The sequence below is a fragment of the Lissotriton vulgaris genome, chromosome 1_1, assembly GCF_964263255.1.
Source record: "Lissotriton vulgaris chromosome 1_1, aLisVul1.2, whole genome shotgun sequence".
NCBI classification, from domain to species: domain Eukaryota; kingdom Metazoa; phylum Chordata; class Amphibia; order Caudata; family Salamandridae; genus Lissotriton; species Lissotriton vulgaris.
The window spans coordinates 1,674,908,517-1,674,927,565 of record NC_141685.1 but is presented as its reverse complement, the minus strand read 5'-3'; the positions used below and the strand labels follow the sequence as shown (position 1 = coordinate 1,674,927,565).

At 45.8% G+C, this 19,049-nt stretch overlaps 1 protein-coding gene across 2 annotated transcripts in view; it reads left to right on the top strand.

Moving 5' to 3' along the window:
• EXOC4 (exocyst complex component 4) overlaps positions 1–19,049 on the top strand; it is a 1,827,849-nt gene that overhangs the window by 421,548 nt on the left and 1,387,252 nt on the right. The window lies entirely within an intron of this gene.

The window sequence follows — 19,049 nt, the reverse complement described above, 5'->3', positions numbered from 1 at the left end:
GCCTTGGAAAACTCGACTGGACTGGACCGGACTGGACTGGACTCGACTCGATGCGTGAATACTTCGGAACTTCAGAACTGGTGGGCCTCTTGACACCTCGGACCTTGCTTCTTTCGGCTAGGCTCTGGTCGGGATCCTCCGCACTCCTCACCGCCTCGTCTGGGTGCTGATTGCAGTCTCCGTCACCTCCGTAGGCCTGAGGGAGATACAGGAAATCCTGCGGGTACGCGTAGTGTCTGTCACGACTGTGGCAGGGGACCAAAGCTGCAACGCACCAACCGGCGCGTGGGGTGGGGGAGGGGTCCCTATTCGGGCGCCAGAATAATGTGGTAAATATTTGATTTACCGTCTTAATTTCTATGCAGGTAAGTACTTAAACAAAAATAACTCAATCGGAAAGAAAGACGCAGAGTCCGTGGTGTTAGAGTTCTTAGGGGTTTTATTCCTTAAAAAGGAATGGGTCAGGTACCGGATATCGGGTTCCTGCCACCACTGGGGTGCAGGAAGGGATAGAGCATACTTTATTGACATTACATTACTTTTATACTTAATATACACAATAGAAGTCAATGCAGAAGGCGTAACAGCTGAGAGAAACAAGATAAAGATACACACGTGTTGGCAATACGTAATCAGGAGGCGTGAACTAAGGCGTGCACAGAGGTGTGTTCTAGAAACGTCACATGTAAGTGTCAGAAGTGGGTGGCTCTATGACAGAATAGTGCAGAGTCAGCAGGAATCGTTAGCTAGGATGTGCGCGCAGCTGCATGACGTGTGATTGACGTAAAGTTGGAGGGTGCAGGGGACTTGACATTTACACTAGAGAAAAGAGACAGAAGTCTGGCATGTCAGATCAACTCGTTCCTATATCATATCTGGTATCTGATGTTTGGGAACCATATTATCTGGACGGAAAAGGTCTCTCGGACAGAGGCTATTCTATACTGACTGTGAGTGCGTGTATAAGCGTCTAGGTGTTTGCATGAGATGCGAGGGGGCATGGGCCTACCATGGTAACAGAGACTATGAATTACTCGGACGGAGACAGTGAGGCCGGGCCCTTTGCTCTGCAGCTGGAAGGATGTTTACTTAAACTAGTAGGCAGGAATGTATTTTTGAGGAGCGGAACAGATAATTCGAAGGTTGAATACAGTCTTGGCAGGCAACAGGCTGAGCTAAGCGCCGTGAGCCGCGCAGGGAGGAAGGCAGAGGTCACGGGTACAGAGGCCGGCCCAGGCTGAGGCATTTCAGAATCTGAAGGCAGGAAAAGGCTCGATGGCAGAATTCAGGGCCTACTTCGCCTGGGCTGGAAAACGTGTAAAGTACACCACAAAAAGACGTTGGCAAGGCATACTTAGAAACGGAATATTCAACCCGTTCAGGGTGGGTCTGAAAGAGGACATGTTAACGTTGGACGCAAATGTTTTTGCGTCTTCATAGCTGGCACAGGAGGGAAGTTACATGCACTTTAAGTTCGTAAATGGAGACGGTGGGGTACACGTTAGGGAACATTTCTTGACCATAAAATTTATATTTCCTCATTCCCTCCTTGTTCCCTACGGACCCTTCATGATATATCGATCCTCATGAACCGATCAGTCTGTTCACGTAACATCATTTGCTCTTCTTTCTTTTCGCGTTTTGCATGAAAACTGGAATGCGGAATACATGACGTGGCGCACAGACCGCAAATCGCTGGCCCACATTGTAGACATAGGCAACAACTGAATACTATGAGAAGACCAATGCCTAGAAAGGATAGAATCTTCCATCCCCAAGCAGTCAACGTGGTCCAGAACCAACCGGACCAAGTCCAGGTGCCTGGATTCTGATGTATCAAACTTGCAATTTTATGAAGACGTGTGATAGCTTTATATACAGTTGGCGCGTTTTCTGGAATGAAAACACAGCAACTTGACCCGATGACCTTACAAGCTCCGTCTCTATCTGCCAAGATGACGTCAATAACAAGACGATTCTGAAGAACAACAACCCGCATGGCGGACTGCTCTTCTGTTAAGTTGCCTAGAGCGGAGGTAGTTTCATTCACTACTGCTTCGAGGGTTCTAGTTAATTTGCGTATCAGTTTACTATTAAAAACAGCACCTAAGTAGGGGAAGAAACCTTTATTAAAGTCTGTGTATTGCTCCCATGCCGTTTCAGTATAGTCGACAATCGGGAGATCTCTTCTGAGTCTACTGTTTACTAGATTTGTATTTCTGTGATAATCAGGAGGAGCTAGGAAAACAGGGGGCAGAAGGAAGGCAATGTAACAGGTACCATCCCAATCTAGAGGTAAGCGTATGTATGCGGTATGGCCACAAACAAAGTAGGAATGACGAGTAGCTCTAAATGTAGACCTGCCCTGATCACTGAATTCGACCACAGTGGTACATTTACTATGACCTAAGTGTACCGAACCCTTCTTTCTGAGACATAAATCACCAGTGACTGGTAATACTGACATAGCAGGGAGAATTGGTGCAGCTTCGGATTCAACAGTAAGAATCATGAGGTTAATTGTGTAATTACCTAATCCATATACTTCATTTTCTAGATCGGTTCCTGTCCTAGTGGGAAGTCCCTTCTTGTCAGGGTAGCAGGCGTTAAGCAGAACTAAGTTCAGGTTTCCCCAAACCCAATTTCCTTCGAAAATGGCAATATCAGAATCTAAAGAATTAATTAATCTGAACCATGCACCACAGGAGCCATTGTGAGTGAACGGGTACGGAAAAAGAGGCAGAACTCCCTTGTATTTCTGGTAGGGAGGGAGTCGGCCACATATCCAACAGTTGGTAGCATTGTTAGTCTGATGGGAGTGATGTAACATACTAATGAATGTATTGTTGTGCAGCGCAAGTCTGTAAGATAACTCATGTAAGGGTAATTCACTAAAAGAATGTTCGGCAGAGACATTGTAAGCAGATTGTGTATGCTTGAAGATAGGGTAATATACAGACAGCAATATACTAGCAGCAATAATCAGAAGGCTTAGAAAAAACAAAACCAATAATGTCACTATACAGTGACTACGGAGTGATTTACAATATGCACGTTTCTTGAATTGTCTCTCTCTCTCTCTATCTCGATCTAGGGGATACATGTCAGAAACTAATTTAACCGATTCACCTAGGGGAGGACTTAAACAATTAAACTGTCTGACTTGCTAGATCGTAATTTAGTTTTGTACTCCTCTTGCGGAGTTTTCTCTCTTTTGGGAACTTTAAAGTCACTAGATTCTGGGCAGTCCTTTGAGGGGGTGGAGGAGTCAGTTTCTGGTAAAAGTTCATTGCATTTTGTTATATGACTCGTGTGGATCCACCCCTTGCGGCCTTCAACCTTGATGGCGGTCCTCGTGGTCAGAAGGGCGAGCTTCGGCTCCTGCCAGCGGGGCTCCAGCGGACTCCTCCTATCGAAGTTGCGGATCAGCACTGTATCACCTGGACGGACATCGTGTGGCTTTACATCAGTGTTGTCAGGAAAGGCTGCAGCAACCTGTGAACGACATGATTGGAGTGCAGACATCAAGGAGGCAAGGTAATCTGTCAGCATATTGCAATCAACATCAGTTATTTTCTGAGGCATGGGCGTCCCCCACATATTTGATGGCCTGCCAAAGACCACCTCATACGGGGATAGCCCTGATCTCGAATGAGGAACCATCCTCATGTAGAATAATGCAACTGGCAGGGCGACTATCCAGTCGACCCCTTTCTCTTTACAAACTTTAGCAAGATGGGTTTTCAGTGTTTGATTATGCCTTTCTACAAGGCCAGCTGCCTCGGGATGTCGGACGCAATGGAATTTCCACTGGTATCCTAGCAGGAGTGAAACCTGCTTCATGAGCTCGGACGAGAAGGGCTGTCCCGTTATCTGAGTACACGATACGAGGCAAGCCGTACCGTGGGAAGAATTCTCGAACCAGCTGCCTGGCAGTGGTCGGAGCAGTGTAGTCTGGGACTGGATATGCTTCGGTCCAACGGGAAAGTGCACAAACAACTACGAGGACATACTTGAATCCTCGACATCGGTCCATCTGGATATAATCCATCTGGAGGACTTCAAAAGGGTGATCGGGAGGATGAAATCCACCTTGCTCTACAGGGACGCTTTTACCTGGATTGAACTGACAACAGATCATGCAAGTACGCACTTTCTGTTTTGCTGCTGCTCGTAAATGTTTGTTGTACCAGAGATTCTGTAAACTGTCTAACATGGCTTTTTCTCCTAGGTGAGCTGGACTATGTGCAGTATTTATTATGACTTGAACCATAGAGTCGGGGAGAAACCATGTAGATTTTCCCTTCGTCATCCATCCCTGATCTGTCTGGATCCCTCCTAGTTCAGTCCATTTCTTGATTTCATCTGAAGTGGCATGTGTCTGAATATCGATTACATCTAGTGTGGGATCCTTAACAGTCATACAATGTGTCGGTACTATAATCTTTGTCACATCAGTTGTCTGGGTGTGAGTCAATGCTGTATGTTTTGCTGTTTGATCTGCCAGGTCATTACCCTGGGAAACAGAGTCTGTAACTTTAGTATGTGCTTTACACTTCATGATGGATATGCCCGAAGGCAGATGTATTGCTTCTAACAGTGCTTGAATGAGGAGACCGTGTTGAATCTTGGCTCCGTGGGAAGTCAAGAAACCTCGTTCTTGCCATAACATTCCGAAGTCGTGTACGACTCCGAAAGCATAACGAGAATCAGTGTATATGTTAACATTTCTGTTCTTGGCTAGTATACAGGCTCGGGTCAGAGCGATGAGCTCTGCTGCTTGAGCGGATAGTGTGTCAATACGATGTGTTTCTTTGACTTCGGTTTCAGTGGTTACTGCGTATGCGGCCACTAACTCTCCTGTACTTGTTCTCATGCATGAACCGTCCACATAAAGTGTCAGGTCTGGGTTGGTCAGTGGAACATCTGCTAAATCTCGTCGGGGTTTTGTTACTGCATTAATGATCTCTATACAATCATGCGGGGCTGAATCTGTTATAATCGAGGGTAACAATGTGGCAGGATTTAGAATGTTACAGCGTCTGATTTCTATGTGAGGCTGGAATAGTGTCAATTCATAACCTGTCAACCGTGCTATGGTCAAGTGTTGAGTCTGGGTTCGGTTTAGAAGGACCTCTACAGAATGTGGAACTTGTACTGTCAATGGATGTCCTAATACAATTGAGTCGCTCTGTCTGATTGCTAAGGCTGTCGCTGCAACTGACTTTATGCACGCAGGGAGTGCCTGGGCTACTGAATCCAATGTACTCGAAAAATAAGCGCAAGGCTTATGTGAACCTGCTTGGTCTTGAGTGAGGACAGACAATGCTGTATCATCACGTTCTGTAACAAAAAGTGTAAAAGGTTTGCTGTAACATGGTGTCGCTAGAACTGGTGCTTGACATAAAGCTTTCTTTAATTCCTCAAAAGCCTGTGTATGTTCCTGAGTCCAAGGAAGGGCAGTCGAAGTCGCTGCCTCCTGTGTTGTCAACTGAATGAGTGGTTTAGCTAGAAATGCATACTGGGGAATCCATTGTCTGCAGTACGAGGTGAGGCCTATAAAGGCCCGCACTTCCTTTTGTGTCTGGGGTTGTGGCATATTTACAATTAACTGGATGCGGTCAGGAGTGAGCTGTCTCCCCACTTTGGACAGCAAGTGACCCAAGTACACAACTTGCTGAACACAGAATTGTAGCTTCGAAGGAGACACCTTGTGTCCCTTGTCGGCCAGAAAATGTAAAACGGTCAATGATGCTTGCTCACATTCGGGTTCACTTTGTGCGGTGATCAGCAGATCATCGACGTACTGCAATAAGGCAGTGTTAACTGGCATTTGGATACAATCAAGTTGTCTTTTCAATGCTTGGCTATAGATGCTGGGGCTTTCTGTGAATCCTTGAGGTGCGCGTGAAAATTTGAAACTTCGTCCATTTAAACTGAATCCGAAGAGATATTGGCTCTCTGGATCAATGGGCACACTGAAGAAGGCGTTCTTGAGGTCAATTACAGTAAAGAACGTCGCTTCTGAATCAATAGCAGTCAATAAAGAGGAGATGTCGGGAACCACAGGGTACTGTGGAACAATGCATTTATTCAGTTCTCGTAAATCAATCACCAGCCGATATACTGGCGGTGCATTGGGATCAGTACGTTTAAGAATCGGAATGATAGGGGAATTACAGATATTGGAGTCGGTTTCTACGACCACTCCTTGGGCAATAAGCTCTTCAATGATTTCCAGTAAAGCCACGACAGCATCGGGTGGTAACTTGTATTGTCTGATTCGGGGTAAAACAACTCCTGGTTTGAGTGTAACACGGTATGGTGTAATGTGCATGCAACCTACATCGGTTGGGCCTTGTGCCCACAGGTGTTCCGGTACATTTTTCAATCTGACATCAAAATCTCGTAATACATAGTGACCCTTAAAGTCACGCAGAAAAAGTCTAACTCCCTCCAAGAGAACAACATATCACGGCTCCTAGAGCCTTCAGCGTCTTTATTCCTAACAAGTTCTCTGGACATGATTTCGTGAGTAACAAGTCTGTAACACGTGATAATGGACCTACTGCTAGGGGGACGGGTTCTGACACTTCATTTACAATAGGCTTTCCTGAAAAACCAAGGGATACATTCTGTGAGCCTGAGAGGGGTGCCCCTGGGACTTCATCATGGCTGATTGTTGTGCGGCTTGCCCCTGTGTCAATTAAAAACTTTCTGTCTTTTCCCAATACCTGACTATGTACGTAAGGACCCTCTTGATCTACAGGAATCTCGATAAGGGGCAAGCCAACCTCCCTCTCTAGGCTGTTTCATGTGTATCGCTGATAATCGGGATAATCAGATTGGGCATACTGGTACATTTGCTGTGAAACTTGCTGAGTCGCGGCAATGGGCTGTGGCTGTGATACAGCTACGGTCTGGGCGGTGTGTGATGAAGCATGCATAGGCTGTGTGTTCTGTGAAGTCTGTGGCTGGACCTGGTCTTGTCTAGGCTGACGCGGTCTTTCTTTAGTTTTACCTGTCGCTATATTGTGTTTCAGGACTGGACACTCATTTACGTAGTGGCCTGGCTGCTTGCAATAGTTGCATGTCCCTTTAACGGGAGCTGCTGGATTATTTGTCTGTGTCCCACCCTTTTTCTGACCGTCAGCTGGGACTGTCTGGGCAACTAGTATTTTCATTTTCGTGTCTTTCATACGTCTTTGTTCATGTTCTTGTTCCTCTCTAATTCTGTTCTGATGATATTGTAACATTTGTAACATCTGGGATGGCGTATTTGCTTGCCATGTACTTTCGACTTTATATACACGATTCTTAACCTGTGTTAGGGAATTTTCTACTAATTTACTTACAAAAAGGTGTGGGTATGACTCGCTACTTGGTTTCAGGCCACTATTAATAATGAAACATTTCTCGAATCTTGAATAGAAGTCACTAGTATCTTCATCGTGTTTCTGTTTACAGGCTGAGATCGCGTCCCAGTCTTCCTTTTTAGTTGTCAATAATCTTGGCAAAACCTGTACTATCAAACCTGGTAATGCTTTAGCTTTCTCCCCAAGGCCTAGCCCTGGAGTACGAAGTTTTTCCTCGTCCTCTATTTCAGCCCATATAATCTTTTTCTCTCCCACCTCCCATTCTTTTTCTTTGAGTTTCTCGTAGATGCCAGTAGGCAACAGTACTTTTAACAATTTCATAATATCCGTATTTGTGTAGTCTCCCATGAGTAACATATCCTTAAGTTCTCGGTGAAAACCTGCAGGGTCTTTATCGTGACAGGGTACTAGTTTCCTCATTTCTAACAATTCTAACTTTGTCAAAGGTGTGTACACATACACGCGTTTCAGGGTATTATCGGTACCCATAACTGGGTGAACTTCTCGTAAAGGATTCTGTCTGTCCAAATGCTCCAAATGAAACATTTTTCTTTCTGGGGGCGGAGCTGAAACATGTTGAGGGCCTAAGAAAGCGTTATATCTGTGTCGTTGCTCTAGAATTATTTGAATCAACTTGGTACTTAGGCCTCTCCATCTATTCATAAGTAGTGCTTCTAATGTATCAGGTAAGGGACCTGGGTCCGAATGTTCGTTTCTGTATAACGTGAGAAGATGCTGAATCATGTATACACTCGCCAATTTCTGCTCGTCTGGGGAAAGGTTCAGAAATGTCTGGGCTACGGTGTCATCATTGTATATGCTAGGATTGTCAGCCCATAGTACTGCTGACCGTGCTAGTTCTTGTTCATCCATAGAATTGAGTACATGGTACCCCATTCGTTCTTGAAGCATTTTATCGGTATCTTGAAACAGATATTCAGAAGAATTCGGTTTTGATATACCAGACAGAAAAACTCTCTTGCTTTCTGGGCGAATACCTTTCCTAAGGTAATTTCCCTTACCCACGTACGCTATCATTTCTTTAGGTAGTTGTTCGGATTCCTCTCGGTCTTCCTCCTCGGAGGAATCAAGCCTACCGTTATCTGCTTCCCTTTCTTGTTTCTTTCTTTCGTGTATCTCTATTACTTCTTTCCTGATCTTTTTGTACATACTTGCTATACAATTCTGTTTATCGTGTTTTCCTTCGGCTATGTTCTGGCCCCATTTGTTTAGTGCATCCAATTCGTCCTGGTCTACCCCAGGCCTGTCTCGTTCTCTTATTAGACAGTTTATGAAGAATCGTAATATACAACCTTGAGTGTCAGCTTTCTGGTAAGCCAGGGCCTCTTTAATACAGTCAGGATCTTCCCCAGTCTGGATAAAATGGTATATTCTATCTAGGTGATCAGTCATTCCTGGGAACAACGTTAAGTAATCTGTAACTTTTCGTAAACGTAGAGATGCTAATAACATCCTATCGTCTTTACCGGGTACTGGATCGTATCTGCAAACTGGAAGGGGTTCTTTAAGCATGTCGAAATTTGAGGTTCGGGGTGTACGGTTCTTTAATATGTCCCTTATGTTTAACCTATGTTGTTGTGGCGGGGTCTGGTGACCTCCTGTCGCACCTCCAGAGGCGGAGGCTTGAGCATGACTTGTCTGTGGGGACTGTGTAAGTAACTGAACTGGCGTTTTTCCTGGGTCAGGCCCAAACGGATTCAGGGTATTTATCTTAGGTGTAGGAAGTGGTGGAGGAACAGGTGGAACAGGATTCCGGACGGGTGAACTTTGTTGTGGTACGGGCGGGACATTGTCTTGAGGTGGGTTGCCACCTCCGTCACCGTCAGCAGGTGGTACCTGGGCAGGTGGATTGGTGTAAGCGGGAGCTACATCATCTAGATAGGAGGCAAGGAATATGTCTTTTGTAGTCCTGTGATTTACTTTAGTTGGAACCAATGGCGGCGGCAGATCTTTCGGTATTTCTGAAGTGGCTTCAGACGAACCCTCGGTCACTAAGTACATGCCATTTACAAGGTTATTTCGCATGCGGTCTACTTGTTCTGCCTTTACTCGGATCCCCTCATTAACTAATTCATTTTCTCGGACTTTATCCGACTCTTCTCTATGTCTGTCTTCTCTTCGGAGTGCTTTTTCGGCACGTTTATGGGATTCTTTACGCCAAAATTCTATGGCGTCTTTCTGAGATTGTCTGGCTTTCTTTTTCCATAGCGCTTCTTCTACCTTCAGGATGCACTCGGCATCCCAAGTTCCTGTAACGGGCCATCTGTGTCTTTCTTCTAGGTGCTTAGTATAATCGGCCCATAAATCTAGGTACAGTATGGCATCTAAGCCATGCTTATGGTACATAAAATTTCCAGGGGTGTCCCTAGGGGGGATAGGAATTTCTTCCTCTAGCATCCCTTTCCTAGTTCCTATCTGTCTTAACTTATTGAAAAGCGGCATCTTGTTACTTCGTACTGGATACTCGATACTTGTCACTTACTTCTGAACACAGCTAGTTACACAAAAACACGGTAATGTACACAAAACAGTCACTCATACCACGACATTAATCACATGAAACATTTTGAACAGTAATGTAACACATATTACTACCCTTTATACTAGATGTACTGCTAAACAGCACAGATACACTGTTGGGAACAGTGCAAGAACTTGGATGCTAGATGTACTGCTAAACAGCACAGATACACTGTCTAAAACAGTGCAGACCGTGTTTGCGTACCCAAACCCGTCTTTACCGGATACATATAATGCACCCGTCTAGATGCGTCCCCAGCAACGGTACTCACCGGGAAGCACGGAACAGAAGGCCTTGGAAAACTCGACTGGACTGGACCGGACTGGACTGGACTCGACTCGATGCGTGAATACTTCGGAACTTCAGAACTGGTGGGCCTCTTGACACCTCGGACCTTGCTTCTTTCGGCTAGGCTCTGGTCGGGATCCTCCGCACTCCTCACCGCCTCGTCTGGGTGCTGATTGCAGTCTCCGTCACCTCCGTAGGCCTGAGGGAGATACAGGAAATCCTGCGGGTACGCGTAGTGTCCGTCACGACTGTGGCAGGGGACCAAAGCTGCAACGCACCAACCGGCGCGTGGGGTGGGGGAGGGGTCCCTATTCGGGCGCCAGAATAATGTGGTAAATATTTGATTTACCGTCTTAATTTCTATGCAGGTAAGTACTTAAACAAAAATAACTCAATCGGAAAGAAAGACGCAGTGTCCGTGGTGTTAGAGTTCTTAGGGGTTTTATTCCTTAAAAAGGAATGGGTCAGGTACCGGATATCGGGTTCCTGCCACCACTGGGGTGCAGGAAGGGATAGAGCATACTTTATTGACATTACATTACTTTTATACTTAATATACACAATAGAAGTCAATGCAGAAGGCGTAACAGCTGAGAGAAACAAGATAAAGATACACACGTGTTGGCAATACGTAATCAGGAGGCGTGAACTAAGGCGTGCACAGAGGTGTGTTCTAGAAACGTCACATGTAAGTGTCAGAAGTGGGTGGCTCTATGACAGAATAGTGCAGAGTCAGCAGGAATCGTTAGCTAGGATGCGCGCGCAGCTGCATGACGTGTGATTGACGTAAAGTTGGAGGGTGCAGGGGACTTGACATTTACACTAGAGAAAAGAGACAGAAGTCTGGCATGTCAGATCAACTCGTTCCTATATCATATCTGGTATCTGATGTTTGGGAACCATATTATCTGGACGGAAAAGGTCTCTCGGACAGAGGCTATTCTATACTGACTGTGAGTGCGTGTATAAGCGTCTAGGTGTTTGCATGAGATGCGAGGGGGCATGGGCCTACCATGGTAACAGAGACTATGAATTACTCGGACGGAGACAGTGAGGCCGGGCCCTTTGCTCTGCAGCTGGAAGGATGTTTACTTAAACTAGTAGGCAGGAATGTATTTTTGAGGAGCGGAACAGATAATTCGAAGGTTGAATACAGTCTTGGCAGGCAACAGGCTGAGCTAAGCGCCGTGAGCCGCGCAGGGAGGAAGGCAGAGGTCACGGGTACAGAGGCCGGCCCAGGCTGAGGCATTTCAGAATCTGAAGGCAGGAAAAGGCTCGATGGCAGAATTCAGGGCCTACTTCGCCTGGGCTGGAAAACGTGTAAAGTACACCACAAAAAGACGTTGGCAAGGCATACTTAGAAACGGAATATTCAACCCGTTCAGGGTGGGTCTGAAAGAGGACATGTTAACGTTGGACGCAAATGTTTTTGCGTCTTCATAGCTGGCACAGGAGGGAAGTTACATGCACTTTAAGTTCGTAAATGGAGACGGTGGGGTACACGTTAGGGAACATTTCTTGACCATAAAATTTATATTTCCTCATTCCCTCCTTGTTCCCTACGGACCCTTCATGATATATCGATCCTCATGAACCGATCAGTCTGTTCACGTAACATCATTTGCTCTTCTTTCTTTTCGCGTTTTGCATGAAAACTGGAATGCGGAATACATGACGTGGCGCACAGACCGCAAATCGCTGGCCCACATTGTAGACATAGGCAACAACTGAATACTATGAGAAGACCAATGCCTAGAAAGGATAGAATCTTCCATCCCCAAGCAGTCAACGTGGTCCAGAACCAACCGGACCAAGTCCAGGTGCCTGGATTCTGATGTATCAAACTTGCAATTTTATGAAGACGTGTGATAGCTTTATATACAGTTGGCGCGTTTTCTGGAATGAAAACACAGCAACTTGACCCGATGACCTTACAAGCTCCGTCTCTATCTGCCAAGATGACGTCAATAACAAGACGATTCTGAAGAACAACAACCCGCATGGCGGACTGCTCTTCTGTTAAGTTGCCTAGAGCGGAGGTAGTTTCATTCACTACTGCTTCGAGGGTTCTAGTTAATTTGCGTATCAGTTTACTATTAAAAACAGCACCTAAGTAGGGGAAGAAACCTTTATTAAAGTCTGTGTATTGCTCCCATGCCGTTTCAGTATAGTCGACAATCGGGAGATCTCTTCTGAGTCTACTGTTTACTAGATTTGTATTTCTGTGATAATCAGGAGGAGCTAGGAAAACAGGGGGCAGAAGGAAGGCAATGTAACAGGTACCATCCCAATCTAGAGGTAAGCGTATGTATGCGGTATGGCCACAAACAAAGTAGGAATGACGAGTAGCTCTAAATGTAGACCTGCCCTGATCACTGAATTCGACCACAGTGGTACATTTACTATGACCTAAGTGTACCGAACCCTTCTTTCTGAGACATAAATCACCAGTGACTGGTAATACTGACATAGCAGGGAGAATTGGTGCAGCTTCGGATTCAACAGTAAGAATCATGAGGTTAATTGTGTAATTACCTAATCCATATACTTCATTTTCTAGATCGGTTCCTGTCCTAGTGGGAAGTCCCTTCTTGTCAGGGTAGCAGGCGTTAAGCAGAACTAAGTTCAGGTTTCCCCAAACCCAATTTCCTTCGAAAATGGCAATATCAGAATCTAAAGAATTAATTAATCTGAACCATGCACCACAGGAGCCATTGTGAGTGAACGGGTACGGAAAAAGAGGCAGAACTCCCTTGTATTTCTGGTAGGGAGGGAGTCGGCCACATATCCAACAGTTGGTAGCATTGTTAGTCTGATGGGAGTGATGTAACATACTAATGAATGTATTGTTGCGCAGCGCAAGTCTGTAAGATAACTCATGTAAGGGTAATTCACTAAAAGAATGTTCGGCAGAGACATTGTAAGCAGATTGTGTATGCTTGAAGATAGGGTAATATACAGGCAGCAATATACTAGCAGCAATAATCAGAAGGCTTAGAAAAAACAAAACCAATAATGTCACTATACAGTGACTACGGAGTGATTTACAATATGCACGTTTCTTGAATTGTCTCTCTCTCTCTCTATCTCGATCTAGGGGATACATGTCAGAAACTAATTTAACCGATTCACCTAGGGGAGGACTTAAACAATTAAACTGTCTGACTTGCTAGATCGTAATTTAGTTTTGTACTCCTCTTGCGGAGTTTTCTCTCTTTTGGGAACTTTAAAGTCACTAGATTCTGGGCAGTCCTTTGAGGGGGTGGAGGAGTCAGTTTCTGGTAAAAGTTCATTGCATTTTGTTATATGACTCGTGTGGATCCACCCCTTGCGGCCTTCAACCTTGATGGCGGTCCTCGTGGTCAGAAGGGCGAGCTTCGGCTCCTGCCAGCGGGGCTCCAGCGGACTCCTCCTATCGAAGTTGCGGATCAGCGCTGTATCACCTGGACGGACATCGTGTGGCTTTACATCAGTGTTGTCAGGAAAGGCTGCAGCAACCTGTGAACGACATGATTGGAGTGCAGACATCAAGGAGGCAAGGTAATCTGTCAGCATATTGCAATCAACATCAGTTATTTTCTGAGGCATGGGCGTCCCCCACATATTTGATGGCCTGCCAAAGACCACCTCATACGGGGATAGCCCTGATCTCGAATGAGGAACCATCCTCATGTAGAATAATGCAACTGGCAGGGCGACTATCCAGTCGACCCCTTTCTCTTTACAAATTTTAGCAAGACGGGTTTTCAGTGTTTGATTATGCCTTTCTACAAGGCCAGCTGCCTCGGGATGTCGGACGCAATGGAATTTCCACTGGTATCCTAGCAGGAGTGAAACCTGCTTCATGAGCTCGGACGAGAAGGGCTGTCCCGTTATCTGAGTACACGATACGAGGCAAGCCGTACCGTGGGAAGAATTCTCGAACCAGCTGCCTGGCAGTGGTCGGAGCAGTGTAGTCTGGGACTGGATATGCTTCGGTCCAACGGGAAAGTGCACAAACAACTACGAGGACATACTTGAATCCTCGACATCGGTCCATCTGGATATAATCCATCTGGAGGACTTCAAAAGGGTGATCGGGAGGATGAAATCCACCTTGCTCTACAGGGACGCTTTTACCTGGATTGAACTGACAACAGATCATGCAAGTACGCACTTTCTGTTTTGCTGCTGCTCGTAAATGTTTGTTGTACCAGAGATTCTGTAAACTGTCTAACATGGCTTTTTCTCCTAGGTGAGCTGGACTATGTGCAGTATTTATTATGACTTGAACCATAGAGTCGGGGAGAAACCATGTAGATTTTCCCTTCGTCATCCATCCCTGATCTGTCTGGATCCCTCCTAGTTCAGTCCATTTCTTGATTTCATCTGAAGTGGCATGTGTCTGAATATCGATTACATCTAGTGTGGGATCCTTAACAGTCATACAATGTGTCGGTACTATAATCTTTGTCACATCAGTTGTCTGGGTGTGAGTCAATGCTGTATGTTTTGCTGTTTGATCTGCCAGGTCATTACCCTGGGAAACAGAGTCTGTAACTTTAGTATGTGCTTTACACTTCATGATGGATATGCCCGAAGGCAGATGTATTGCTTCTAACAGTGCTTGAATGAGGAGACCGTGTTGAATCTTGGCTCCGTGGGAAGTCAAGAAACCTCGTTCTTGCCATAACATTCCGAAGTCGTGTACGACTCCGAAAGCATAACGAGAATCAGTGTATATGTTAACATTTCTGTTCTTGGCTAGTATACAGGCTCGGGTCAGAGCGATGAGCTCTGCTGCTTGAGCGGATAGTGTGTCAATACGATGTGTTTCTTTGACTTCGGTTTCAGTGGTTACTGCGTATGCGGCCACTAACTCTCCTGTACTTGTTCTCATGCATGAACCGTCCACATAAAGTGTCAGGTCTGGGTTGGTCAGTGGAACATCTGCTAAATCTCGTCGGGGTTTTGTTACTGCATTAATGATCTCTATACAATCATGCGGGGCTGAATCTGTTATAATCGAGGGTAACAATGTGGCAGGATTTAGAATGTTACAGCGTCTGATTTCTATGTGAGGCTGGAATAGTGTCAATTCATAACCTGTCAACCGTGCTATGGTCAAGTGTTGAGTCTGGGTTCGGTTTAGAAGGACCTCTACAGAATGTGGAACTTGTACTGTCAATGGATGTCCTAATACAATTGAGTCGCTCTGTCTGATTGCTAAGGCTGTCGCTGCAACTGACTTTATGCACGCAGGGAGTGCCTGGGCTACTGAATCCAATGTACTCGAAAAATAAGCGCAAGGCTTATGTGAACCTGCTTGGTCTTGAGTGAGGACAGACAATGCTGTATCATCACGTTCTGTAACAAAAAGTGTAAAAGGTTTGCTGTACCATGGTGTCGCTAGAACTGGTGCTTGACATAAAGCTTTCTTTAATTCCTCAAAAGCCTGTGTATGTTCCTGAGTCCAAGGAAGGGCAGTCGAAGTCGCTGCCTCCTGTGTTGTCAACTGAATGAGTGGTTTAGCTAGAAATGCATACTGGGGAATCCATTGTCTGCAGTACGAGGTGAGGCCTATAAAGGCCCGCACTTCCTTTTGTGTCTGGGGTTGTGGCATATTTACAATTAACTGGATGCGGTCAGGAGTGAGCTGTCTCCCCACTTTGGACAGCAAGTGACCCAAGTACACAACTTGCTGAACACAGAATTGTAGCTTCGAAGGAGACACCTTGTGTCCCTTGTCGGCCAGAAAATGTAAAACGGTCAATGATGCTTGCTCACATTCGGGTTCACTTTGTGCGGTGATCAGCAGATCATCGACGTACTGCAATAAGGCAGTGTTAACTGGCATTTGGATACAATCAAGTTGTCTTTTCAATGCTTGGCTATAGATGCTGGGGCTTTCTGTGAATCCTTGAGGTGCGCGTGAAAATTTGAAACTTCGTCCATTTAAACTGAATCCGAAGAGATATTGGCTCTCTGGATCAATGGGCACACTGAAGAAGGCGTTCTTGAGGTCAATTACAGTAAAGAACGTCGCTTCTGAATCAATAGCAGTCAATAAAGAGGAGATGTCGGGAACCACAGGGTACTGTGGAACTGAGGTAATATAAATTTTATAGTCAAGTTATGTTCCCTAGCGCGTACCCCACCGACTCCATGTACGAGGTTAAAGTGCATGTAACTTCCCTCCTGTGCCAGCTATGAAGACGCAAATACATTTGCGTCCACCGTTAATATGTCCTCTTTCAGACCCACCATGAATGGGTTGAATGGCCCGTTCCTAAGTATGCTATGCCAACGTCTTTTTGTAGTGTACTCCTACGTTTTTCCAGCCCTGGTTGAAGTAGGCCCTGAATCTCTGCCACCGAGCCTCTTTTCTGGCTCATGACTGCGAGGGCCTCTGCCCAGCTGCCCCCGTACCCGTGAACTCTGACTTACTTCCTAGCGCGGCCCTCCGTGCTCGGCTCAGCCTGCTGCCTGCCAAGATTGACTATAACCTTCGAGTTATCTGTTTTCCTCTCCGAGAATACATTCCTGCCTGCTAGCTACAGTAAACATCCTTCCCCAGCTGCAGGGCTAAAGGGCCGACCTGTCTCCACGCAACTAATTCAAGTAATTCATAGCCTCCGTTGCCATGCTTCCATGGAAGGCCCCATGCCCCACGCATCTCATGTAGACACCCAGGCGCTTATACACGCACTCACTGTTAGTATAGAATGGCTTCTGCTCTAGAGACCTTTCTGCCCAGATAGCTTAGTTCCTAAACACCAGATATCAGATATGATAGAAGCACAAGTTGATCTGACATGCCAGACTTCTGTCTCTTTCTGTCAGTGTAAATGTCAAGTCCCCTGCACCCCTCCAGTTACACGTCATGCAGCTGCGCGCGCATCCAAGCTTCCGATTTCTGCTGACATTGCAACATTTCTGCTTGGTGCCACCCATTCATGACACCCATCTGTGACGTATCTAGCACACACCTCTAGTTCACGCCTCTTGACTACGCACATGTACCACGTGCATTCTGTTATCTTGTCTTCTCTCAGCTGTTACGCCTCTTGCATTGTAACTTATGGTATGAAATAAGTATATAAGCTATGTACTGTTCATAAAATGTAGCGCGCTCTATCCCTTCTGACACCCTGTGTGGTGGTCAGAACATGATATCTTGGTCACGACCATTCCTTTTTGAGGAATAAAACCCCTTAGAACTCTAACACCACGGACTCTGTTTTCTTTCACTTCCGATTGAGTTATTATTGATTAAGTACTTACCTGCATAGAAATTAAGAGTAAATTATTTATTTACATCATTTTGGCGCCCGAACAGGGACCCCTCCCCCACCTCACGCGCCGGTTGGTGCGTTGCAACCTGTGTCCCCTGCCGTCAGTTAGCCGGAACATACGCGTATCGGCAGGATTTCCTGCATCTCCCTCTGACCCACGGAGGTGACGAAGACTGCGATCAGTGCCCAGACGAGGCGGTGAGGAGTGCGGAGGATCCCGACCAGAGCCCAGCCGAAAGAAGCAAGGTCCGAGGTGTCAAGAGGCCCACCAGGTTTCCGAAGTTTTCCGAAGTTCCGAAGTTTTCCGAAGTTCCGAAGTTTTCCGAAGTTTTCCGAAGTTCCGAGTCGAGTCCAGTCGAGTTTTCCGAGGCCTTCTGTTTCCGTGCTTCCCGGTGAGTACCATTGCTGGGACGTATCTAGACGGGTTTGGGTACACAAGTCCGGTCTGCACTGTTTTTAGGCAGTGTATCTGTACTGTTTAGCAGTATATCTAGTATTCCGAATTTCTGAATTTTGCACTGTTACCACAGTGTATCTGTACTGTTGAGCAGTACATCCGTTATAGGGGGTAGTCATCTGTGTCTCAAATGTCTTTTCATGTAATTAATGTCGTGGTATGAATGTGACTGTTTTTGTGCATTATTGTGTTTTCTTGTATAACTAGTTAAATTCAGAATTGAGAATCAAGGATCGAGCATTTCAGTATCAAGTAGGCACAATGCCGTTTTTCAACAAGTTAAAGCAGATAGGAACTAGGAAAGGGATGTTAGAGGAAGAAATCCCTATCCCCCCTAGGGACACTCCAGGCAATTTTATGTATAATAAGCATGGCATAGATGCCATCCTGTATCTAGAATTATGGACCGAGTATACCAAGCACCTAGAGGAAAGATACCGATGGCCAGTTAACGGAACATGGGATGCCGAGTGCATCATAAAGGTAGAAGAGGCATTACGGAAAAAGAAAGCCAGACAATCTCAGAAAGACGCCATAGAATTTTGGCGTAAGGAATCACATAAACGTGCTGAAAGAGCACTTCGTAGAGAAGACAGACTCAAAGAATCAGAAAAAGCCCGAGAAAACGAATTAGTCACTGAAGGAATCCGAGTAAAATCAGAACAAATAGATCGCATCCGAAATAGCCAAGTAAACAGCATGTATCTTTTGGCCGAGGGTACACCTGAGGCCAATTCAGAAATACCGAAAAATTTACCGTCACCATTAGTTCCAACTAAAGTAATGCACAAGACTACTAAAGACATATTCCTAAATTCATATCTAGAGGATGTAGCACCAGCTTACACCAATCTGCCTGTTCGTGCCCTGCCTACTGACAGGGACGGGGGTGGCACTTCACCCCCTGGTTCCGTTCCGCCGGTACCACAACAGACTTCTCCTGTTCCGCCAGCCCCGCCACTTCCTCCACTCAAAACAGACCTACCAAAACGAATTCTATCAGATCTTACTAAAAGACAGACTCAAATACAGATTGCACACAGAAATGATGCTCAAGCTTCCGCTTCAGGAGGTGCGATCGCGGGTCTTCAGACCCCGCCCTTCACGCGCAG